The 25,849-nt window shown below is 45.4% G+C and overlaps 1 pseudogene; it reads left to right on the plus strand.

The window, feature by feature from the left end:
* Positions 1-446: 446 nt before the first annotated feature.
* Positions 447-25,849, plus strand: part of LOC142021859 (putative short-chain dehydrogenase/reductase family 42E member 2) — a 41,944-nt pseudogene continuing 16,541 nt past the window's right edge.

Here is a 25,849-nt window from a genome sequence, read left to right on the forward strand (position 1 = left end):
TCATCTGCATTGCAGACCTCAATGTGGTCATAGCCAGCTTCACCACCCTGGGGTTCCCCAACTGCTTTGGAGCAATTGAGGGGACCCACATCCCCATCTGTGTCCCGGACCACCGCACCGCACTGCACTGCACAGCATATAAGCCACAGGTGGTACCATTCCATCATGCTGCAGGCCTTGGTCGACCACCAGGGACAGTTCCTCGATGTGTATGTCAGGTGGTTGGGCCGGGCACACGACATGCAGGTGTTCTGTAATTCTGTCCTGTGCCGGAGAATGGAGGTGGGCACCTCCATCTCCTGCCAGGAGCTGGCAGTCAGGGACATGCAGATGACACTCAGCATCATGGGGGATGCTGCCTCCCTCCTCATGCCCTGGCTCATGAGGCCCTACACCAGCCACCTGGACTCCACCCAGCCCTTCTTCAACACCCACCTGAACGGGGCATGGAACCAGGTGGAGTGTGCGTCGGCTGTCTGAAAGCACGGTTCTTCTTCAAGTGGCCCCAGGACTGCTCCACATCAGGTGCTGGGCTCGTCCCAGCACCACAGAATGGAGAACTTTCTAGAGCTGTAGTCAGCCGCAACACGCTTGCACGGCTGTCATCTCTTGATGTTCGTGCCCTTTTTGTGACGTGCACAGTCCAGCTCCCACCAGTTTCTCTTCAACCACCTCAGGCTGCAGATGGAACGTTTCTTCTCTCTTCTCCTCATGGAGTTCGTTAGAGAGAGAGTCTCTCTCTTAAGCTTTCTTGCACACAGTTTGGATCCAGTTAATAGTTCTTGTTCCTGTTTTTTAAAAAAAAAGGTTTAATTAATAGTTAAAGTTACCAGTTGAGTCTTGGGACTCTGCTGAATACTGTTATACTGAGAAAGTGGGTTACTGTTGACTTTTAGTTTAGCTCCCACTGTACTTTCAAGATACCTGAACACTCAGTAACAGTTAAAAGTAGCAGTCCTACAACGAGAAAACTTCAAAAGTAAACTGCAAAGAGAAATTTCAGAGCTGCAATTCATTTGCAAATTTGACTCCATCAACCAAAGATTGAACAGAGACTGGGAGTAGTGGTTGGCCCATTACAAAAGCATTTCTCTGCTCTTGATGTTCACACCTCCACATTAGCTACTGATAATGGGCCACATCCCACCTGACTTGATTTCCCCTCTCTTGATGTCCACAACTTCACATTAACTGCTGATAATGGGCCACATCCTCAGTGACTGAATAGATCTTGTCAGTGTTGGCCCTCCCCTTGACTGAGACTCCCTCTTTAAATCCTCCTCTGAACGCCCCACCCCCACTCATGCATCTGATGAAGCGGGTCTTTGCCCACGAAATCTTTGGCTCCAAAATATGAGCCTACCACCCATGGAGACACATCTCAATGAACAAAAGTTACTGCACCAAGGTGAGGAACTTCACTTTCAGGTGCCTCCTGATCCAGCCGGATGTGGGGGAGCACAATGTCCCCCAAGTCATGGGCACCTGTTGTGCCCTCCGCAATATTGTGGAGGAGAATGGGGAGGCCTTCCTCCTGGGATGGGGGGCAGACACCAGCCACAGCAATGAACAGCTGGGTGCAGCTCCCATCTGCCAAGCCCACAAGCCTACAGGGACAGTCTGCAGCTCCAGCAGACAGAAGAGACAGCTTCTCCTGCAGCCCCCAATAGCCCTCCTAGGGGCACCCCAGGAGGGGGCCTCAGGCCCACAGCCCTACCCCATCCCCACCATGACCCCTCCCTTCACCCACTCACCCTTCCCAACCCCTCCCCAATAACGAGGGACACAGGGGTTGTGAACAAATAAACTCTTTACTTTAAAATAGAAAAATCTGTGCAAAATAAAAGTTGTGCAAATAGCCATTTACAGTGTGCAATGGTGGGTAACTGTATACGTTGTAGGGGCTTGGGACGGGGGGTGAGGGATCTCAGTCTAGTGGTGGGGCGGTGGCCATGACCCCACGGGGCAGTGGAACCCTGAATGACACCTGCTGCAGGATCCTCTCCCACCGTGGTTCGGGGTCCCTGTCGGGGCTGGAATGGAGCCAGGAGCATGGGGAGGTATGGGGGTGGGAAGTTTGAGTTGGCAGCTCAGGGGGAGCCTGGGAGGCGTCGGGGACTGGTATGGCAGGGCGGGCCTGGGGAGCAGGGATGCAGCCATAGCCTGTAGCCACCAGGCTGCTTCCGGGACTGCCATCGGGATGTCCATCGGGGCAGGATAGCAGGGCCAGGGGGGCAGGGCTGGGAGGAGCGGTGGCAGCAGGGGGTGTGAGGGTGGAAGGCGTGGGTGCCTGGGCCAACTGGTCCCGCCAGGTGCTGGTGACAGTGTCCAGATGGTACATCAGTTGATCCCAGGCCTGCGTCCCTCACTCCCACTCCTACACCTACCACTCCCAGTCCTCTCGCAGCCATGGCTCCAGGAGATCCATCTGCCTCCTGAGTGTGGCTGTATAGGCCTGCAGGGCATCACTGTCAGGGTGATGGTGGTGTGGGATGCTGGCAGTGGTGGGATGCTGGCCCTCTCTGCTGCTGCTCCCGGGCTGGCTAGCTCCAGTCCCTTGCTGGGGCTGGCTGGCCCAGCCCTCAGACGGTGCAGCTGTAAGGGAGAGGGAGGAGAGTTGGTGTGTCATTCCCACCACACATCCCCTAAGGCCCTGCCTGCTGCCCCCACTCCCTGTGAGCAGCAGCCCCCACCCCTGGGCCAAGGGACCGGGGTGTCCCCGGAGCACAGGCATGTGTATCCTGCATGGCGGCCCCTGCCTCACAGGGGACCCACGGTGCCTCAGAGACCAGGCTGACTGCTGCTCTTCTGTCACCCCCCAGCCGATGAGCTAGTGGCCTGGGGGGGTTGTCCAGCCACAGAGAGGTCCCTGCATGGGTGGTGGGTGTGCTGGGTGCAGCCTCTCCGTCCCTGGGGCCTTCCACATATGTACAGCTCGTGGCACTGTCCATGGGGGTGGGCACTGCCTGTCGCCTGCAGACATACCTGTGAGCCAAGAGCCGCACTTCTCGGGGGTCTGTCTGGGGGCGGGCCACCACTCATGGGGCTGGCAGGCCCCTAGGGCTCATGCAGCCCCCATGGGCCTGGCAGCAGGCCAATGCTCGGGCCCAGGGGCTGACTGCTGCGTCCAGGTGGGATACCTCACCGCCTTGCACATAGTTGCAAGTGCTGGGACTGCAGCGTGGGGTCCCGCCCAAGCCAGCCTGGTGAGTCTCACAGCACACCCCATCTGCGCCCGGGGTGGGTGACCCATGGGGTACTTACTGGAGGGTCCCTCAAAGATGTCCAGAGGTGCCCTACACATAGCCTTGCTGGGAGGGGCTCAAGTCCAGGGTGATGACAAGCATCCCCTGGCTGGGCTCAGGGTCCATCTTTGGCTCCAGCTGTGCTCCTGGTGGGGTTCCCAGCTGCTCCTGCACCGGTGGCGGTGTGGCGGGGGGACACCCTCTGCCGTGTCAACAGCCCTGATCCCAACTTGTGCTGAGCATACTGTGCCTGGACATACCCTGCCTCAGTTCTTTCACTTTGGCCTGCATCTGCTCCAGGGTGTGGGTGGGGTATCCACCCTAAGAGCAATTGGGCAAGTGTAATCTCCTCACCCATTTAGTTCTCATTCTGCTGAGGCTTCCAACAAGGGTGCCAGCTGTGGTAGTGACTTTTATGAGGAGAGATGCTACAGAAACAGGGCAAAAATCCTAAGTTTGTGTGGGGAAACAGTCATTAAATGGTAACAATTTTTGATTGTTATAATTTGGCACAAAGTGGAAGAATGATATATACAGGCAGTTAGGGATATTGTTATAGTTCTCCTCTTGATCAAATATAAACTCATGCATTTATATAGGGCAATAATATATGAACGTTTTGTGAATCTTTCCACACTATAACATTTCCAGTAAATTATTATTAAAGATATTTTGTAACTGATAAGCTGTAGGTGACAGCATGGAATGTTTGCAGAATGCCAGAATTTCTTTTTTATTTAACATGGAATTTGTGATGAAACAGAAAACGACTAAAGCTGAACATATGAATGAGCATTAATATCAGTTACTCTTTATACCTGGAAATCCTACAACTAGCACAGTGACTTATCTTTATCCCCTCCAAACAGGTTAGAGAAAGGAAATCTTTGCAATCATGCGTGGAGCTTTGTAACATTACACTCAAATCATCTGCACACCAGAGTTCTGTGGAGTTTTCAAATAGTCTTACCAGCTGTAGCCATGACACAAAACAGGGCTGATGAAGTACTGCCCCTTGGGAACCAATCATCTGGCTGCAACCTCAAAGGAGAAGCTGGACCACATCTGAAAAGCAGGAAGGCACTGGTAACAGGAGGCGGAGGTTACGTAGGGTACAGCCTGGGATGTGAGCTCACTAAATTAGGAATCGCTGTTGTTCTCTTTGATATACAAAAGCCTAAATGGGAGCTTCCTAATGGAGCACTGCATTTCCAGGTATGGTAAAGTTAACATTTTAACAATAATCACATTAAAGGAATTGTTCTACTTCTGTGTTCTGCAGCAAGTTGTCATCTTAACAGTTTTCACATAACACAGAGCTGTCATAAGCAACATCAAAAACCTCATTAGAAATTACATGCAAGATTTGCAGCTGGTGTAAATCAGTATAGTTCCATTGAAGTAAATGGAGGACTGGCAGTTTACACCATCTGAGGACCAGACTGATAGAATCCACTAGAACAATTTTTTTTAAAATTTTAACAAAGTGATTTAAAAATTGTAGCATGTATATGAACTAATCACAGAGGGGTGATGCTACCAGTTTGTGGTGAGAGTTGCAGCTTAGAAATTGAGAACAACAAGAAGTCCTGTGGCACCTTATAGATTAACAGGTATTTTGGAGCATAAGCTTTCGTGGGCAACGACCCGCTTCATCAGATGCATGAGTGTGGGGGGTGGTTTCAGAGGGGTATTTAAAGAGTGGGGCCTCAGTAAAAGGGAGGGCCAGAGCTGACAAGGTCTATTCAGCCTGGGTGGAAAAGGCCCATTATCAGTAGTATGTATGAAAAGAGGAAAAAACAAGTCAGATAAGATGGGGGGGATATGGCCTATTGTCAGTCTAATGTGGAGATGTTAACACCTAGGGCAGAGAAGCTCCTTTTGTAAGGGGTGAGCCACTCTCAGTCTCTGTTTAATCCTTGGTTAATGGAGTCAAATTTGCAAATAAATTGCACAAATTTAGAAATTGGGCCATCTGGATGGTCTACTTCCAGCACTGGAATGGTTGTGTGATCTTAGGCCAATCACTTCACCTCTCTGCCTACACTTCCGCTGTAAACTGGCTAGCTCAAATATTATTTCTCTGACTCATAAGCAGTTTTCCCTGTAAGCTAAGCACCTTATCCACAGCCGCCAGCATGTGTTTCTGTTGGTGGTGCACAAAACAAGATTTATCCAGCCCGCGGATGGAAAATGTTAGAGGGAAAACTGCTGGTGGAGTGTTGTAAAGCTTAAGAATTCGTGTTTGTGAAATGCATTAACAATTTGAGGTGCAAAACGTATTTTTATTAGGTCTGTGATAGTACAGTTTGAATCTCTCTTGTCCAGCACTCTCAGGACCTGACCGGTGCCAAGTCAGCGAATTTGCCAAACCATGGGAAGATCAGTATTGTCTAGCAGCATTACCAACACTTCCACTGCTTATTGGGCTCTGAGAAGACATTTAGGGTTGAATTAGAGCTAAATAACAGCACAGAACATGACAGCCAGGACTGGTGGCCACACCCATGATAAGTGGACATCCAGCTAACGAAAATCATGCCGGACTAGAGACGTTCAATCTGTAGTCCGAGTCACAGCTGATGACGTAATCTCACCATCCAACCATAGAATTTCTTGTTGGTTTTTATATCCATCTAGAGGAATATAATCTACCCTGAAACTTTGCATAAAACTATCCCTGATGCCAATTAAATAGCAAACGTCTGGCAAACATGTTTAGCATAATCTGTGGTAAATCAGATGGATATTTTATACGTATGTAATAAAATGCAAAAGCTGAGATACGATCTGTGATCTATTAGGAATACAATAAAGTATTCCTGACCTCAGGGTGGCAACATTGCAAATCACTGACCCTCCCCAGCAATGACTTACCCTGGTCCAGCAACACTGGGACCAGTCAGGGTACCTGACAGACCAGGAGAGGTCTCCTGCCACTAGCTCCCCAGCCCTGCGCCACCTCAGTTACGGCGCTGCTGCTGGGTTCAGCCTCCTGATATCAGCCTCGGCCCTGCTGCTGCTTGTCATGGGCTCTGGACCCAGCCACAGCTCCAGCCCCACTGCCGCAGCTTGCTGTCATAGCCCTGCTGCCATCGGCTGAGGCTCCAGCCCTGGCTTTGGCCCTGGCCCTGGCCCCGGCCCCATCCCCGCAGATGCTGGCCCCAGCCAAACTGCCAGATGCCAGCCTGCTGCTGCCCTCTCCAGCCTGTGGCTCTCTGATCCAGGAACATCCCTGGCCCTGCCAGAGGACGAATGTTGCCGGACCAAATAATCCCAGTTTTGAGAGGTACAATCTGTAGTTTTACCATCATGAAGACTATAGGACCTGGGGTGAAAAACATGCTACCCTTCAACCAAACTATACCTAGCCCTATGTTTCTTGTTGCTAAAGAAATACTCTCTGAGGGACTTTGCTGTAAAGTTTTGTAAAAGCTTATTTAGTATTAGTGCACAAAACAATTGTGCGAAGGGTGCAGAATTATTTAGATTTTTTCATAACAATACCGATTAGTTACATAAAAAATTTATAATGATGCCGTTCTTGCCTAATCTCTTGTTTTCTGGTTTATCGCAGGGTGATGTGAGGGATTATAATGCAGTATTCAAGGCTAGTGGAGGGGTTGACTGTGTTTTTCATATGGCTTCATATGGAATGTCAGGACTACAGCAAGTGAGTACCATTTTCTTGATTTTTTTTAAGAACATAAGAACATAAGAATGGCTATACTGGGTCAGACCAAAGGTCCATCCAGCCCAGCATCCCATCTGCCGACGGTGGCCAATGCCATGTGCCCCAGAGAAGGAGAACAGAAGACAATGATCAAGTGATTTATCTCCTGCCATCCATCTCCTGCCCTTGTTCTGAAGGCTAGGGCACCATACTTTATCCCTGGCTAATAGCCATTTATGGACCTAACCTGCAAACATTTATCGAGCTCTTTTTTAAACCCTAATAGAGTCCTGGCCTTCACAGCCTCCTCGGGCAAGGAGTTCCACAGGTTGACTGTGCGCTGTGTGAAGAAAAATTTCCTTTTATTAGTTTTGAACCTACTACCCATCAATTTCATTTGGTGTCCCCTAGTTCTTGTATTATGGGAAAAGGTAAATAATTTTTCTATATTCACTTTCTCCACACCATTCATGATTTTATATACCTCTATCATATCGCCCCTCAGTCGCCTCTTTTCCAAACTGAAAAGTCCCAGGCTCTCTAGCCTCTCCCCATATGGGACCCGTTCCAAGCCCCTAATCATCTTAGTCGCCCTTTTCTGAACCTTTTCTAATGCCAATATATCTTTTTTGAGGTGAGCAGACCACATCTGCACGCAGTACTCAAGATGTGGGCATACCATAGTTTTATATAGGGGAAGTATGATATCTTTTGTCTTATTATCGATCCCTTTTTTAATAATTCCTAACATCCTATTTGCTTTACTAACTGCCGCTGCACACTGCATGGATGTCTTCAGAGAACTATCCACTATAACTCCAAGATCCCTTTCCTGATCTGTCATAGCTAAATTTGACCCCATCATGTAGTACGTGTAATTTGGGTTATTTTTTCCAATGTGCATTACCTTAGACTTACCCACATTAAATTTCATTTGCCATTTTGCTGCCCAATCACTCAGTTTGCTGAGATCTTTTTGTAGTTCTTCACAATCCCTTTTGCTTTTGACTGTCCTGAACAACTTGGTGTCATCTGCAAACTTTGCCACCTCACTGCTTACCTCATTTTCTAGATCATTGATGAACAAGTTGAACAGGATCGGTCCCAGGACTGACCCCTGGGGAACACCACTAGTTACCCTCCTCCATTGTGAAAATTTACCATTTATTCCCACCCTTTGTTTTCTGTCTTTTAACCAATTCCCGATCCATGAAAGGATCTTTCCTCCTATCCCATGACCACCTAATTTACATAAAAGCCTTTGGTGTGGGACCGTGTCAAAGGCTTTCTGGAAATCTAGGTATATTATGTCCACTGGGTGCCCCTTGTCCGCATGTTTATTAACCCCTTCAAAGAATGCTAATAGATTAGTTAGACACGACTTCCCTCTGCAGAAACCATGCTGACTTTTGCCCAACAATTCGTGCTCTTCTACGTGCCTTGCAATTTTATTCTTTACTAGTGTTTCTACTAATTTGCCTGGTACTGATGTTAAACTTATCGGTCTATAATTGCCAGGGTCTCCTTTAGAGCCTTTTTTAAATATTGACGTTATATTGGCCGTCTTCCAGTCATTTGGTACCAAAGTGGATTTAAAGGATAGGTTACAAACCACTGTTAATAACTCCGCAATTTCACATTTGAGTTCTTTCAGAACCCTTGGGTGAATGCCGTCTGGTCCTGGAGACTTGTTACTATTCAGCTTATCAATTAACTCCAAAACCTCCTTTAATGTCACTTCAATCTGAGTGAGTTCCTCAGATTTGTCACCTAAAAAGGCTGGCTCAGATTTAGGAACCTCTGTAACCTCCTCAGCCGTGAAGACTGAAGCAAAGAAATCATTTAATCGCTCCGCAATGGCACTGTCTTCCTTGATCGCTCCTTTTATATCTTTATCGTCCAAGGGCCCCACTGCTTTTTTAGCGGGCTTCCTGCTTCTAATGTATTTAAAAAACATTTTACTATCATTTTTTGAATTTTTGGCTAGCTGTTCCTCAAAATCTTTTTTGGCTTTTCTTACTACATTATGACACTTAATTTGGGAGTGTTTATGTTCCTTTCTATTTTCCTCACTAGGATTTGACTTCCACTTTTTCAAAGCTGCCCTTTTCTCTCTCACTGCCTTTTTAACATGGCTGTTTAGCCATGGCGGTTCTTTGTTAGGTCTCTTACTGTGTTTTTTTATTTGGGGTATACATTTAAGTTGGGCCTCTAGTATGGTGTCTTTAAACAGTTTCCATGCAGCTTCCAGGGATTTTAGTTTAATTACTCTACCTTTTAGTTTCTGTTTAACTAGCTTCCTCATTTTAGTGTAATTCCCCTTTTTGAAATTAAATGCCAGAGTGTTTGACCGCTGCGGTGTTCTTCCCAACACAGGAATATTAAAAGTTATTATATTGTGGTCACTATTTCCAAGCGGTCCAGTAACAGTTACCTCTTGGACCAGATCCTGCGTTCCAGTCAAGACTAGATCGAGAATTGACTCTCCCCTTGTGGGTTCCTGTACTAGCTGCTCCAAGAAGCAGTCATTTAAGGCATCAAGAACTTTAATCTCTGAATCCCGTCCTGAGGTGACATGCACCCAATCAATATGGGGATAATTGAAATCTCCTATTATTACTGTGTTTTTTATTTTGATAGCCTCTCTAATCTCCCTTAACATTTCAGCATCACTATCACTGTCCTGGTTAGGTGGTCGGTAATATATTCCTAATGCCATATTCATATTAGAGGAATGAATTGTTATCCATAATGATTCTATGGAACATTTTGATTCCTTTAGGATTTTTACTTCATTTGATTCTATATTATCCTTCACATATAGTACCACTCCGCCACCCGCACGACCTGTTCTGTCTTTCCGATATAATTTATATCCCGGTATGATAGTGTCCCACTGATTTTCCTCATTCCACCATGTTTCTGAGATGCCTATTATGTCAACTTCCTCCTTTGATATGAGGTACTCCAGTTCACCCATCTTATTAGACAGACTCCTAGCATTAGTGTAAAAGCATGTTAAAAAACTACCACTATTTATATGTCTGCCTTTCACAGACGCGTTGGATTTTTTTATATGCGATTGTTTCACATCTGATCTTGCCCATATATTATTTCCCACGTTCCCTATCTGACTAACTTCTAGGGAATCCCTATCTATGGAGCCTCGTGTAAGAGAAGTCTCTGTCCGATCCAGGTGCTCCCCCGCACCAATCAGCTTTCCCCCACCTCTTAGTTTAAAAACTGCTCTACAACATTTTTAATGTTTAATGCCAGCAGTCTGGATCCACCTTGATTTAGGTGGAGCCCATCATTCCTGTATAGGCTCCCCCTACCCCAAAAGTGTCCCCAGTTCCTAATAAATCTAAACCCCTCTTCCCTACACCATCGTCTCATCCACGCATTGAGACTCTGAAGTTCTGCCTGTCTATCTGTCCCTGCGCGTGGAACTGGAAGCATTTCAGAGAATGCCACCATAGATGTTCTGGATTTCAGTCTCTTTCCTAGTAACCTAAATTTGGCCTCCAGAACATCTCTTCTACCCTTCCCTATGTCATTGGTACCAACATGTACCACGACGACCGGCTCCTCCCCAGCACTGCCCATAAGTCTGTCTAGATGCCTCGAGAGATCCGCAACCTTCGCACCAGGCAGGCAAGTCACCATACGGTTCTCCCGGTCATCACAAATCCAACTATCTATATTTCTAATGATCGAATCCCCCACTACTAAAACCTGCTTCTTCCTAACAGCTGGCGCTCCCTCCCCCGGAGAAGTATCCTCAGCACGAGAGGATACAACAGCACCCTCTGGAAGGAGGGTCCCAACTATGGGATGGTTTCCCTCTGCTCCCATTGACTGCTCTCCTTCCCTGAGCCTTTCATCCTCCATAACAGCATCAGGACTGTCAGACTGGAGGTGGGACAGCCCTACTATGTCCCGGAAAGTCTCATCAACAAACACCTCTGCCTTCCTTAGCTCCTCCAGTTCAGCCACTCTGGCCTCCAAAGCACGCACTCAGTCTCTGAGGGCCAGGAGCTCCTTACATCGAGCGCACACATACGCCACCCACCCACAGGGTAGGTAGTCATACATACTGCACTCGACACAATAAACAGAATCTTTTAAAACTCTACTGTTCACATGAAGGTGGGTAGGTGGCATGAAAAAATCACAAACTTTTTATTTTAAACCTTTTATACACATACAATTTTATTCATTTAAATGCTTGAGGAAAACATATGTGGTGCATATAACCATGAGTTGTTTAAGCTTCTGATGAATAGAATTAAAGTGTAAACCAAAGTTATTTATAAAGGTCAAGTAATCCAATTAGGGAATGAGGAGGGATGTATTAAATACTAAGAAGCAATTCATCAATATTACCGCAGAGCCCAAAATAATCAGAATGCAACCGTGAGGCTGGTTAAGTTATTGGGCTGGGTGGACAGGACAGGACTGTGGTCAGAACCCAGGATAGGGGAAATCACAGAGGTGCTATAAATCCATCTTCTAACCAGTGTTCCCTGTAAGACGAGTGCTTGGGCAGCAACCCAGGAGAAATTCAGGTGCCACCCAGCTGATTGACAGAACACCTGCGGCTCCCACAGCTGCCAGTGTGAGTGTCTCCCAATGATGCACAGCTACGCGTGCCTTTGGTGCACATGACAAAATGAGGTATTCCCCCAAGGATGGAAAAAATTAGAGGGAACTCTCCTTCCAACTCCCGTTCCTGTGCCAGTCATAGTTTGGGCAAACCAGAGAACTGAGGTCTTGGAATCGGTTTCTCACCCCATTCCATTTTTTTTTTTTAACATAAACTCTACTTACATGTACAGGGGTCTGCAACCTGCAGCTCCACAGCTGCATGCAGCTCTTCCAGGACTTCTTTGTGCCTCCCAGTGCTATAATTGCAAAGTTAACAAACAAAAAACGAAAGAAACCCTCCTGATTATTTTTGGTAAACGCTGAATGTCTGAAACAGCAGCAATGGACAACTCGTATCTAAATGGCAAACAACGTGTGATCTCTGAACATTGGATAACTCCCCCTTTGAAAGGTGCAGTGCCGCGTGAGATATGATACTGTATGTGTGTTTTGATCGTATTGCTAATAAAGTGTTGTTCATATGCGTTGCGGCTCTTGAATAATTGATTTTTTTACCAAATTTGAAAAAATGGCTCTTCTAGCTCTTTATGTTGCTGACCCCTGTACATGTACATTGACAACAAAGTAGACCCGACCTCTGCAAGAACATAAAACAAGGAGCAAAGTGGACATAACTGCGTTCATTTTGGCAGTTACAAAGCTGTGTGGTGAATTTAAATGGTTAAATTCATTAAATCCTGCACAACTTCTCTATTTCTAGCTACAGAAGGAACGGATTGAATCCACAAATGTCGGTGGAACAAAAGTGGTCATTGATGGTATGTACCTAGATTTTCTGTCTTGGAGCCTGATACAAAGCCTCTTGAAGTCAGTGAAAACACTCCCATGCATCTCAGGACTTTAGTGCATTGATTGGGCAGACCAAAACCAACTCTTCCATCCTTCCTCACAGAGTAAGGCACTACTCATTGCGACTAAGGGTAGCAGAATTAAATCCTAATGTAACATAAATATGTCCACTTTTTTTTCCCCCCTAATCCTGGGCACAGTGCTTTGGGGAGCTCTGCCAATGAGCCCTTTCGGAAGACAACTCACAACTAAGCTCTCACAGCTGAGAATGGAGATAACCTCATGGAGGGGTGTGCAAATATACAAGGCACATGACAAAGATGCTAGATTTTACCATGATGTCCAACATTCTAGCCACTAGCCACATTTGGCTATTTGGCCAGTAGGGTGTGTGATGGAGTGGGGGGAGTGCATGTGTGAGTCAGGCTGGATGTCTGAGGCTAGCAGCAGCTCCCAGTGGCTAAGGATGACCCTGGGGCTACAACTGGCAGGTAACACCTCTGCCTGAACAAAGACGAGGGAGGAGCTGAGCTGAGTTTTGAATCGGGGGCGGCAGTTAGGAAGCTGGGGAAAGAGGAGCTGGAAGGCAGCCAGCGAGAGGAGGGGGAAAGCTACACCCCAGCGGGGCACCCCTCGGGGTCTTCTCCCCAGGACTGGTTGGAAGGACTGTCTCTGGCTGCTGTGCTGTCGCTTCTGGGAGAAACTGGGCATCTGTTGCCTAATAAACCTTCTGTTGTACCTGCTGAGTGAGAGTCAATCCTGCCAGCAGACAGGGTGCAGTGCAGGGGGACCCCTGAACCCCATCACAGGGTGTGACAGTTGACTTGAACAATAAATGTATTTTCAGAATAATGTGGCTAGTTCACTAGAACAATAGTCACTGTGGCGGTTACTGCCTCAGGGCTGGTTGGACACCACAGTGATAAAAGAAGAAGCAGCAGCATCGTTATAAGAGCTGCTTATTGCTCAAGCATGTCAGTCCTTAGGATGACACTGGTCATTTATGATCTATTTCATCACGTGAGTATGCATATTGATCTCCTTTTCTAACTCAGCCAGACAATGTAAAAATATTTCACTTGATATGACTGAAAAAACAGCAGGGCGTTTTATTTCCATCAAGGTGTACTCACACAAGTAATTTCCCTCTCCAAACTGTGACTGCAATTCAGCGGTGTTGTGATTGCTGTGTTCATGTAAAGCAGTTGGTAACTACAATAGCATTTACATAGCACTTTCCATTTCCAAAGTGTTCTAAGACACTAGCTAATAGAGAAATTTTCATCCACGTCTACGAATGAAAGGTGTTATATTAATTGAAAAATAATGCTAAACCAAAAGGCTGCCCTTATGTTTCCGGAAGTTGCCTTTAACAAAAAAAAATGTTCACTGCCAGCTGATGTGGATTTTCATATTCTTCCCTTTTTCTTTACAATTTATGTCATATATTGTTGTAGTTTGCAAACAAAGAAATATCCCTAGGCTGATATACACTAGTACGGTGAATGTGGTGTTTGGAGGGAATACCATTGAAGAAGGAGATGAGGAAACCCTACCATATTTTCCACTAGAAAAGGTATTTTACTTTCCAATTGACCAATTCAGTTTTATCAGTTAAACGCACTGCTTAATGTAACTGTACTGATGTTCCAAAGTCTGCTCCCATAGAGGGAGTTCATTTAAATTGCTAGCGTGAGTTTGTCTTTGGGCATAGGTAGCTATTGCTGCCAGAGGTCTGACTTAAATGCTGTGAGATTTTCTTAAAGTGGCCCGGGACTGAGTATTCAGTCCTTGTCTATAACTAAGCAGATTTGGGATCTTGCAAAAAGCAAACTGAAATATTGGAATTTGAAAAAAATGGGGAGATTCTTTACGCAGGGGGCTGTCAAAGACTCTTGATTCCCTGGCTCTCTACCCTGTTCCAGTATAGAATCCTAGAGTACTAGAACTGGAAGGGACCTCAAGCACACCTGGCAGGACCAAGCACCATCTAGATTCTAGAAGAGTCCTGTCAGATGTTTTTGTAACCTGCTCTTAAAAATCTCTAAAAAAAAACCCAAGCAGCTGTCATGTAGCACTTTAAAGGCTAACAAAATAATTTATTGGGTGATGAGCCTTCATGGGGCAGACCCATTTCTTCAGATCTGGAGATAGTGCTTTACTGGAAATAATGCTACTATTACTAATTACTTTTATTGTTACTAATAGTGTTACTCTGTTACTATTCAAAATCTCTAGTGATGGAGATTCCACAACTTCCCTGGGCAATGTATTCCAGTGCTTAATCACCCTGACAGTTAAGTTTTTTCTAATGTCCAACCTAAACCTCCCTTGCTACAATTAACGCCCTTTGCTTCTTGTCCTGTCTTCAGAGATTAAGGAGAATATTTTTTCCTCACTGCTCCTTGTAACTACTTTTTGCAGACATGAAAGCTGTTATCATGGCCCCCCTCAGTCTTCTGTTTGACAGACTATTTGAGAGTTACCTGGGGGTTGTTCTAGTTTCATCCAACTTGCTGTTGGTTCTTGGGGAATGTTCACCAGCTGGAATCCGGAGCACACTGTGCCTTGTCCACTTGGGCCACTCACTTTTCCCTGTCCCCAGAACACTTCATGCATTTAGGAGTCACCTCTTCTTTGACTGTCCATACAGCTTCCACGCTTGGTGATTCCTTGAGGTGTATGATCCATGTAGATTCCACTACCTGCCCTCCATATCAGCTAATTCAAAGTTCTGCTCTAGGGAGTTGTTCATTAGCAAAGCAACTGAGAAGTAGCTGGGGCTCCCCACTCCTTATATGCTGCACTACAAGGGTCACCAGGTGTCTCAGGGAGCATGGGCTGCCCCAGTGGACTCTGCTATTCAAAGAAGCCACTCGGGCACTTGGGGCTCATGCACACCACCAGAATTGGAATCTATACAGACAATAGGTATCAAAGGATCATGCAGTAAGTGAGTGCTCTGTCTGGTTCTACACATGCTGCACACTCCTTCATGCTGAAGGGGCACTAAGCAGAGGTCTTATCAGTCATTTTTCCTCCCTTTGTGTCACCTTCTATGGTGTAGTGAGACTCTATAGCAGCTCCTACGCCAGCCTCTTCCAACCCCTAAGTGGCCATTCGAAAGTCTGTGATCCCCGCTTGTAAGGGAGCCCTTGTCACTTCTCTCTCTCCCTAGCTACAACTCCATAATGTCAGCAGTTGGGACATATAGGAACCACTACGGTAACCTTCAGCCACCTTGTGATTTCTCTACATTGGGGCAGTGTCTCCAATAAGCTGATTTTAGGGACATTGTGACCAGAACGCCCCAGAGCTGCCCCAGCACATGAGATAATTGAGCCCTTCAGCAGCTTAAAATTTCAGACTCAAGAGCAATCTGGCCTGGGCAAATGTACACCTTCATTAAGTGACGTTTAATATATACAATATGCGCCTACTCTGTTGTTTTCACAGCACTGTTATTTATAGCACAAATAGCTCTCTTGCCAACAAATCATGTGAACCTTTAAAGCATGAACAGGTTGTACCTCCCTGGTCTGGCATCCTCAGAACCTGAGTGGTCCCAAACAAAAGGAATTTCAGGGGATGTAAGGCTGCCAGAGGACTGACTTAAATGTTGTGAGATTTTCTTGGAGTGGCCCGGGACCGAGTATTCAGTCCTTGTCTATAACTAAGCAGATTTGGGATCTTGCAAAAAGCAAACTGAAATATTGGATGTCAGGCCTCTGGGCTCACCAGGGGGGCTGCTAGCCTGCTGGCTGGGCTCCCCTACTGGTTGCTACCTCATTCTCTGCCCCCAGGCTGCCTGGAGGACTCTGCTCCTGGCAGGGCTTCCCACTGTGCGGGGAGGAAGGTTTCCATTCCCGGCTCACCAGCCAGGATTCCTGCTGTGGGGCTGCCAGCAGAGCTCCACTCCCAGCTGTCAGAGGGGCTCCTGGCTGCCGGCCAGGCTCTCTGCTACCCCAGTGGACCTCCCTGCACCAGCCAGATGGCAGCTGGGGTTCTCTGGCCCAGGTGCTATCTGATCCAGCAGCATCCAGGGTCCTGCTGCACCATGGATATTGCCAGACCAGAGAGTGCCAGACCACAGAGCTTCAACCTGTATGTGAAGCATACCAGAAGTAACAATGGAATTTAAAAAGAGGGCTATGCTCTGTTTGCTGGGAATCTAAGCTTGTGTTGCCAAAACTGCTAACCTGTCTGTCACTTTTATCATAAAGAGATTGTTTAGGCCACCGATCCTAAATCATTTCTCTACAGACTATGTTTTGAGAATGTTTTATTGAAGGGACGTCAGCATGCTGGATATATGTACAAGTTGAACGACATGTTATCAGAGGGGACATTTAGCAATGTAATTAAGCAATTTCACTTAGATTTTTCACTCTCTTTCCAGCAGGTCAATCATTATGCTAGAACCAAAGCAATAGCAGAACAAATGATCCTTGCAGCTAATGGTACCCCTCTAAAAGGTAGATATAAAGTTCTACTTTCCTCATATCACTAAAGTATGTCAAATTTTGAACAATAAAAAAGGGTCTTTTCTTCCCTCAATTAATGTGTCTAATTTCAGTGCTCATGCATGTTAAGGTGGGCACGAGACTGCCCATAAAGGAAAAAAGGGATAATTCAGAGTTCAGACAATTAAAACCATGCTTCAGGTCAGTTAAAGGTGGTTGTAAATGCTACATCAGATACAGGCTCTGAGCCTGCGTTCCGCACCCATGACCCACAATCCTTACTCAGGCCAATAGTTCCACTGAGCTTCACTATAGACACAGCGGACCCTGAACACTCTGGCCACCAGCTTCATCCTCATAGGTCTTTAGGGCTTTCAGACAACTTGCAACAGATGGAGGACGGCAGACAGCTGCTTGTCACTTAGATTTTTACGTTCTGGGTTATGTTAGTTTCTCACATCCTGAGTACACAGCAGCTGGGGCCAAGCATGCTCTGTTCAATCTCTGCTAGGCAAGAAGGGTCTGCTCTTGTCTATCCTAGGCAGACCTTGCTGTTACTAGCCATTGTTGTGAGCTCAGAAGCACACCACTGTGATGTAGACTGTGAGGATACAACTTGAAACTATTAGTGCAGAAACTATCTGATCCTTAGAAGCAGTTTCATACAGAAAGCACAGTAGACTGCACAGTTTGCCTGTTGCAGGGGTTCTCAACCCGGGGTCCACGGACCCCTGGAGGTCCATGAGGGTATTGCATGGGGTCCATGAAAAAAATAAAAGATCAATAAAAATTATCATAGAAAATAAGTTTTAAATAAGTTGCAAAGTGATAATCAATTCTTATTTTACCTGAAATTTCTTCCAATAATGTTATTAATTGCTGTCCAAAAAGCTATGTTGTGGTTTCCTTTTTCATTCAGTGAAATGTACATAAGAGCTAGAATTGCCTTTGATGGGGGTCTGTGAACAGCTTGTTGCGGGGGGGTCCACACTAGTGAAAAGATTGGGAACCACTGGCCTCTTGATTTCTATGAGATTTAAAGTATTTGGATTTTTAAGATCAAAACTAACTGATAAGGAAGCTGGCTGCTTGAGAAATTGTTTCTATCCTTTTGTGAGCCTGCGACAGCTGCGATCAGAGATGTCTGAGTACAGCTAGTTGTATCAGATACTGTGCTTTTCAATGTTCTGTGTGCCTGATGATTGGGCACCTCTTTAGAAATTGAAGTAGACTGTAGGAGGTGGCCCCCGCAAGTTTAGGCATAAGGGATATATAGGAGGGGAAGTTTGTAAGAGGCTGTTAATTTTGCAGCTATTTTACAGTCAGAGAATTTCAGTTTGGGACTTGCAAGACAGCACCTTTCATGAGTACTAAATTCATATTTTAAAAGAAGATTGAGAATTTACTCCAGGTTGAATATCTCTAGTCCTGCACCCTCGAATGAGAGAATTTGCCAGACCCTGGGAGGTCAATATTGTCTTGCAACATTATCAACACTCCCACTGCTTACCATGCTGGACCACAGATGTTTCCAGGCAAGAGGGTGCCAGACTAGAGAGATACAGCCTGTATAAAGGGATTGGTGAGTTTGGTCGTCGTGTATTTTTCAAAATATAAACAGAAAAGAAAGTATTTCAAAAAATCTCTCATTTCATTATATCTCCTAGGAGGTGATAAGCTCCGTACATGTGCTCTTCGCCCACCAGGCATCTATGGACCAGGAGAGGTTAGACACCTGCCTCGAATAATAGTATGTATTGTACTAGCAGCTTTGGAGTGCATTATAAATATTACAGTACCTGTGCAGTGTAAGTCTACACAATTCAATACACAAGTTAGCATGCTGTGTACTGATCTAAACAGTCCCTCAAACAGCCCTTTGTTGGTTTGAATCACGTGGTCAGTCAACAGATCTGGAGGATGATGGGAATTATGAGCATGGATGAAAGACAAACCTGGGTTAGTGTTGTGGAGGAAGAGCTACACCTGCACCAATGGTTGTTATGCACACTATAGAAAAATCCTGAAATGTAACCCTATGTAACCCAAAAAAACCTTACTCTTGTTTAATCAGGTTATCTGCAATGTGGCCAGGTCCCAGGGGAGCCAGCTGAGTTCACTCAATTAGGGTGCACTGCAAGCAGAGGCAACAGGTCAGCAGGAACGTGGGAGGGGGGACAACCCCCCCTCCACCTAGGCACGCCCTCTTCCAGCCCCGTCTCCACACACGCACCCAGCCCCTTTCAAGTGAAGCATCCCAGGGGACTAGCAGGGCTGGCACCTGCAGCAGTGGTCCGACACCCCTCCCCCCTACATTCACAAGCAGGGGAAGCAGAGCAAGGCGACCCCACTGCCGCTCCCAGATGCTGTGTCGCTCCACTTCCCACCAGGGAGTACAAGGGAAGTCCTGCCCCTCCCCCGGAGCACTGTATCCAGGAGAACAAAGCTGCAGGGGGGCATCTTGCTCCATTTCCTCTGCCACTGCTGTTGAGCACAGGGGAGCTGGACCCCTGCTATGGGCACCAGACTCCCCCTGCTCTAGCCAGCCCCTCCCACCCATGGCCTTTGTGGGCATGTGACCTCACGTGCCCCTCCTACACATCACCCCTGACTGCAAGAAATAAGAGAGCCAATCCCCAAAGCTGGTGGTTAGTTCAATATTTACGTTCATCAAGCCAGCACCAAACAGCTTCTCTATAGCCTTATTGGTCAATCAGAGTCCAAAACATGCAGAGCCCTTAAAGTTCCCAGTCTCCAGCTTCCATCTAGACGGCCCCATCAAATAAAGTTTTACCAATTCCAGGGGATCAGACACGTTACCTACCAGTCAATGAATATTTGTAGCTGCAAAAGTTCTTTTAGAATTTATTCCATGGTTATAGTCCAAAATCCATGTTCGGGTGATTCCAGCTAATGACTGGGATCTCGAACCTGGTGGATTAAGTTTCTTCTGTATGAAACCTCAAGCAGCTCCGAGACCCTAAATCATCGTACGTTAAAAATAGGCACGGGATATCCTGTGATCTCATTTCCTATGGCTTGCAACTTTACCCATGAGCATCCAAGCAGCTATGAGACAAAAAAGCATCAGGACCCCAAAGCCTTTATACATTTCCTACAGCCCCTTGACTGGGGTGAACATAGTAGTCTCTTGATATAACCAAATGGTAATTAAACATCAGGTAGTTTATCCATTAAGCAGTTTACTTCAAACATTAAAGAGACATCTTGACAATGACATTATCTCAACAAAGATTAATCGAAGTATTAATATCCCCTTTTGATCTCTGAATCAAGTTACAGTGATAGATAGGAAATGTCTGTTTACATGTCTCAGAGAGGTAGCCGTGTTTGTTTCAGCAAAAATAAGGAGTTTGGAGACACCTTAAATGCTAACACATTTATGAAGGCATAACTTTTCATGAGATACCACTCACTTCCTCAGACCCTTGAAGTGAAAGAAAGGCAGGGTACAGAGGTGGTACCATGATATTAGCGCTAATTAAACCAGGGTAGATGTGACTTACCTCCAACAGTGATGAGAAGGTGAGAGTGCCTGAAGGGGAAATTACTTACTCTAAAGAGAGAACAAAAAAGCAGTCATGTAGCACTTTAAAGACTTACAAAATAATTTAACGGGTGATGAGCTTTCGTAGGATAGACCCACTTCTTCAGAGCTGAAAATTCTGAACTGTCTGAAATTCTGATCAGAAGCTCTCATGTCAACCTCCCTCTCGCGAGGAGTACAGGGGTCAACTGTGACACCTAAAAGATCGATTGTGTGTGTCCATACTAAATGCACAAAATCAAACCCCAGAAGATTGACCCTGAGTGGGTTGATCTTCCAGGTTAGTGTAGACATAGCCTTAAACTTGACATCAGGAAGATTTAACTATTGCTACATCCTACAGTTACGGTGCATAGACAGACAAGTTAACCAAGTGCAGATAAGTTGATTTTAGCTACACAATTAGTGTAGCTAGAACTGCGTATCTGCCGTCTAGTGTAGATATAGCCTTAGATCCTGACTTTTAAAAAAAGAGGCAAACTTTTGATTTTTAGGCAACAACTAATTAAATGAATCACATTGCTTAGTAAATCAACAGCCGTCCTGCAGTTCTTTCATGGATAAGAATGTATGAATGGCCATATTGCGTAAGGCCAATGGTCCATCCAGTCCACTGTCCTGTCTTATGCCTCGGATCAATGCCAGACACTTCAAAGGGAATTAGTGGAAGAGGGCAATTATCAAGTGATCCTGTCAAATTCTGGGGGACAATCCAAAGCAGTGAGGGGTCGTGTCATCCCCAGCCCTGTGATCCTGGATGCTTCACAATGCTTTGCTGCTGTAGCTCCCACCTAGGCCACTCACAGCCTTCCAGCCTGGAGGTAACACCATGAATGGATACAGCCAAACCCTGCCAGCTCACACTAGTCACGCTCTGGCTTCCACCAGCTGTGGCTAGTACTTGCAGGGTGACACCAGTACAGTCCAATCCCACATATTACCCAAAAAGCATGTGTTCTTGCACTGTCCAGCACTCTCCTGGAGAGTCCAGGTATGGGATGCTCATTGTCCCTATCAGAGTATAATCATTTGCTACTTTAAATGGAGTTACCACAATTCAGTTTAAAGTCAGGGTGTCCAACCAGTTCTGAAGCAGCAGTTACTACTGTGGCTAGTGCTCTAGCAAACTAGCCACACCATTCTGAAAATATATCTATTTTTCAAGCCGACTGGCCACACCCTACTGGCCAAATAGCCACATGTGGCTACTGGATAGCGTGTTGGATACCATGGTAAAATCTAGCATCTCTGCCATGTGCCTTGTGTATTTGCACACCTCTCCATGAGGTTATCTCCATTCTTAGCTTGTGAGAGCTTAGGTGCAAGGTGTGGCTAGCATGTTGGGTTTAAAGACAACACTGGGTTAGGTTGGATTAAAGAATGAAAAGAAGGTTTCTTTAAATACAGAGAGAGAGGTTTTAAGAGTGCAAGTACAAGGCATTGCAGTCAGAAATTGGGGGAGTATGTTCCCATGGTGGGGTTGGAGTCATGGAATCTTGTGAAGAAAGATTCCATGCCATTCGCTATAGCACAGAGCGATCTGTTCTGGCCCGTGCTGCTTTGCTGAAGAATGGCCACTGGACGGGTGCTTGCCCGTCCACTTTGATGACAAAGTTGGTATCGCTTTCTTCTTTGTTTTTGAGAAACTCGTTTAGCCACATGCCAGATTACCTGATAACCTCTGTGATGACCTGGCCCACAAAGCTACACTTTGCTAAACCCCATGTCCCTCATTTGTATATGGTTGTGATGTTTCACGCAAAGTACACTATGTAGGAATTTCAGCATGGACATAGCTTTGTATATAATATTACTATATACTTTTCACCAGATTATCAGCCAGTTAATTGTTAATTTTTGTGTGAAAACTTACAAGGCACGAATTCCAATGACTGGAAGACGGCCAATATAACACCAATATTTAAAAAAGGCTCCAGAGGAGACCCTGGCAATTATAGACCGATAAGTCTAACATCAGTACCAGGCAAATTACTAGAAACAATAGTAAAGAATAAAATTGCAAGGCACGTAGAAGAGCACAAATTGTTGGGCAAAAATCAGCATGGTTTCTGCAGAGGGAAGTCGTGTCTAACTAATCTATTAGAATTCTTTGAAGGGGTTAATAAACATACGGACAAGGGGCACCCAGTGGACATAATATACCTAGATTTCCAGAAAGCCTTTGACACGGTCCCACACCAAAGGCTTTTATGTAAATTAGGCGGTCATGGGATAGGAGGAAAGATCCTTTCATGGATCGGGAATTGGTTAAAAGACAGAAAACAAAGGGTTAGAACATAAGAATGGCCATACTGGGTCAGACCAAAGGTCCATCGAGCCCAGCATCCCATCTGCCGACGGTGGCCAAGTGCCCCAGAGAAGGAGAACAGAAGACAATGATCAAGTGATTTATCTCCTGCCATCCATCTCCTGCCCTTGTTCTGAAGGCTAGGGTACCATACTTTATCCCTGGCTAATAGCCATTTATGGACCTAACCTGCAAAAATTTATCAAGCTCTTTTTTAAACCCTAATAGAGTCCTGGCCTTCACAGCCTCCTCGGGCAAGGAGTTCCACAGGTTGACTGCGCTGTGTGAAGAAAAATTTCCTTTTATTAGTTTTGAACCTACTACCCATCAATTTCATTTGGTGTCCCCTAGTTCTTGTATTATGGGAAAAGGTAAATAATTTTTCTATATTCACTTTCTCCACACCATTCATGATTTTATATACCTCTATCATATCGCCCCTCAATCGCCTTTTTTCCAAACTGAAAAGTCCCAGTCTCTCTAGCCTCTCCCCATATGGGACCCTTTCCAAGCCCCTAATCATCTTAGTCGCCCTTTTCTGAACCTTTTCTAATGCCAATATATCTTTTTTGAGGTGAGGAGACCACATCTGCACGCAGTACTCAAGATGTGGGCGTACCATAGTTATATATAAGGGTTGGAATAAATGGTAAATTTTCACAATGGAGGGGGGGTAACTAGTGGTGTTCCCCAGGGGTCAGTCCTGGGACCGATCCTGTTCAACTTGTTCATCAATGATCTAGAAAATGAGGTAAGCAGTGAGGTGGCAAAGTTTGCAGATGACACCAAGTTGTTCAGGACAGTCAAAACCAAAAGGGATTGTGAAGAACTACAAAAAGATCTCAGCAAACTGAGTGATTGGGCAGCAAAATGGCAAATGAAATTTAATGTGGGTAAGTGTAAGGTAATGCACATTGGAAAAAATAACCCAAATTACACGTACAACATGATGGGGTCAAATTTAGCTACGACAGATCAGGAAAGGGATCTTGGAGTTATAGTGGATAGTTCTCTGAAGACATCCACGTAGTGTGCAGCGGCAGTTAGTAAAGCAAATAGGATGTTAGGAATTATTAAAAAAGGGATCGATAATAAGACAAAAGATATCATACTTCCCCTATATAAAACTATGGTACGCCCACATCTTGAGTACTGCGTGCAGATGTGGTCTCCTCACCTCAAAAAAGATATATTGGCATTAGAAAAGGTTCAGAAAAGGGCGACTAAGATGATTAGGGGTTTGGAACAGGTCCCATATGGGGAGAGGCTAGAGAGCCTGGGACTTTTCAGTCTGGTAAAGAGGCGACTGAGGGGTGATATGATAGAGGTATATAAAATCATGAATGGTGTGGAGAAAGTGAATACAGAAAAATTATTTACCTTTTCCCATAATACAAGAACTAGGGGACACCAGACGAAACTGATGGGTAGTAGGTTCAAAACTAATAAAAGGAAATTTTTCTTCACACAGCGCACAGTCAACCTGTGGAACTCCTTGCCCGAGGAGGCTGTGAAGGCCAGGACTCTATTAGGGTTTAAAAAAGAGCTCAATAAATTTTTGCAGGTTAGGTCCATAAATGGCTATTAGCCAGGGATAAAGTATGGTACCCTAGCCTTCAGAACAAGGGCAGGAGATGGATGGCAGGAGATAAATCACTTGATCATTGTCTTCTGTTCTCCTTCTCTGGGGCACATGGCATTGGCCACTGTTGGCAGACAGGATACTGGGCTGGATGGACCTTTGGTCTGACCCAGTATGGCCGTTCTTATGTTCTTATGTTCTAAGGCATATTTTGTACAAAGATTCTTCCAGTCGCATATAGAATGTGAATATAGTCACTGATCCAGGCCCTGTTCTCCAGCCCCAGCAGTCAGCTTCAATCTATTTTGCCTGATTCTCTAGTTAGGCTGACTAGTCTGTAATTTCCAGGGATGCCTCTGGCCCTTTTTTAAGAAATTACCATCAGATTAGCAATCTCCATGTCATCTTCTACAGAAGCTGATTTAAATAATACATTATTCCACAGTTAGGATACTGCAGAACAGTGTTCCCCGTAAGCTGTGCACTTGTGCAGCCACTCAGGAGAGATTCAAATGTCGCCCAGCTGATTAGCAGTGTGCTCACAGTTATGTTTTTGTTTCTACTGGTGGTGCATATTCACACATGCCTCTGTCCACGTAAAATTTATTTTGCACATAGATGGAAAAGATTAGAGAGAACATTGCTGCAGAACTCTTGAGTGAATTTCATCTGGTCCTGCTGACTTATTACTGTTTAATTTATCAATTTGTTCCAAAACTTCATCTATTGTTACCTCAATTTGGGAGAAATCCTCAGAATTCTCACCTAAAAAGAGTGGTTCAGGTGTGGGACTGTCCCTCACCTCCTCTGCAGTGAAGACTGACATAGAGAATATGTTTAACCTCTCCATGAAGGGCTTGTCTTCCTCAAGTGCTCCTTTAGTGCCTTAGTCAGCCAATGGCCCCACTGTTTGGCAAGATTCCAGCTTCTATTGTACTTTTAAAAATTCTTTTCACTTTTTGGTCTTTTGCATATGCTCTCTGTTTCCCCAGACGAATATCCAAAGCGGATTATTTAACTTCAACTTTGGAAATCCCAAAGCTCAGATGAACTGGGTTCATGTAACAAATCTTGTACAAGGTCATCTCTTAGCAGCTGAAGCTCTCACCCCTGAAAAGGATTATATAGCAGTAAGTAAACAATTCAAACATCTGATCCAGTTAGATACAGTTTTAAAATATGGGTCACTTTCTGCATATTTCAAATCAAACTGTGTATCTAAAGGTTGGTCTGCTACATTCTCAAAAGTACTACATGTGCAAAGGAGAGAGACACAGAGATGGTTAAGCCTAAGCAGGCTTAAGGGATTCAGTAAATATCCAGGCCTCAAGGAGATCTGGGCATACAGATATGTAAGTAGAAATGAAATGTTTAGTCAGACGCGGTCAGGTTATTTTTTATTTTGGGTTTGATGCGGGACTTCTCAGGCTGGTTGATGAACCCCCCTGTACACTGTAACTTTTAAACTGAATTCCAGAGAAGTAATTATCTGTGTTTTCACCTACCTTTGTTGTTTTTGTTGCTCTGTACCAGCTAGCAACCTAGTATGCTTT

The sequence above is a fragment of the Carettochelys insculpta genome, chromosome 16, assembly GCF_033958435.1.
Source record: "Carettochelys insculpta isolate YL-2023 chromosome 16, ASM3395843v1, whole genome shotgun sequence".
Taxonomy (NCBI): domain Eukaryota; kingdom Metazoa; phylum Chordata; order Testudines; family Carettochelyidae; genus Carettochelys; species Carettochelys insculpta.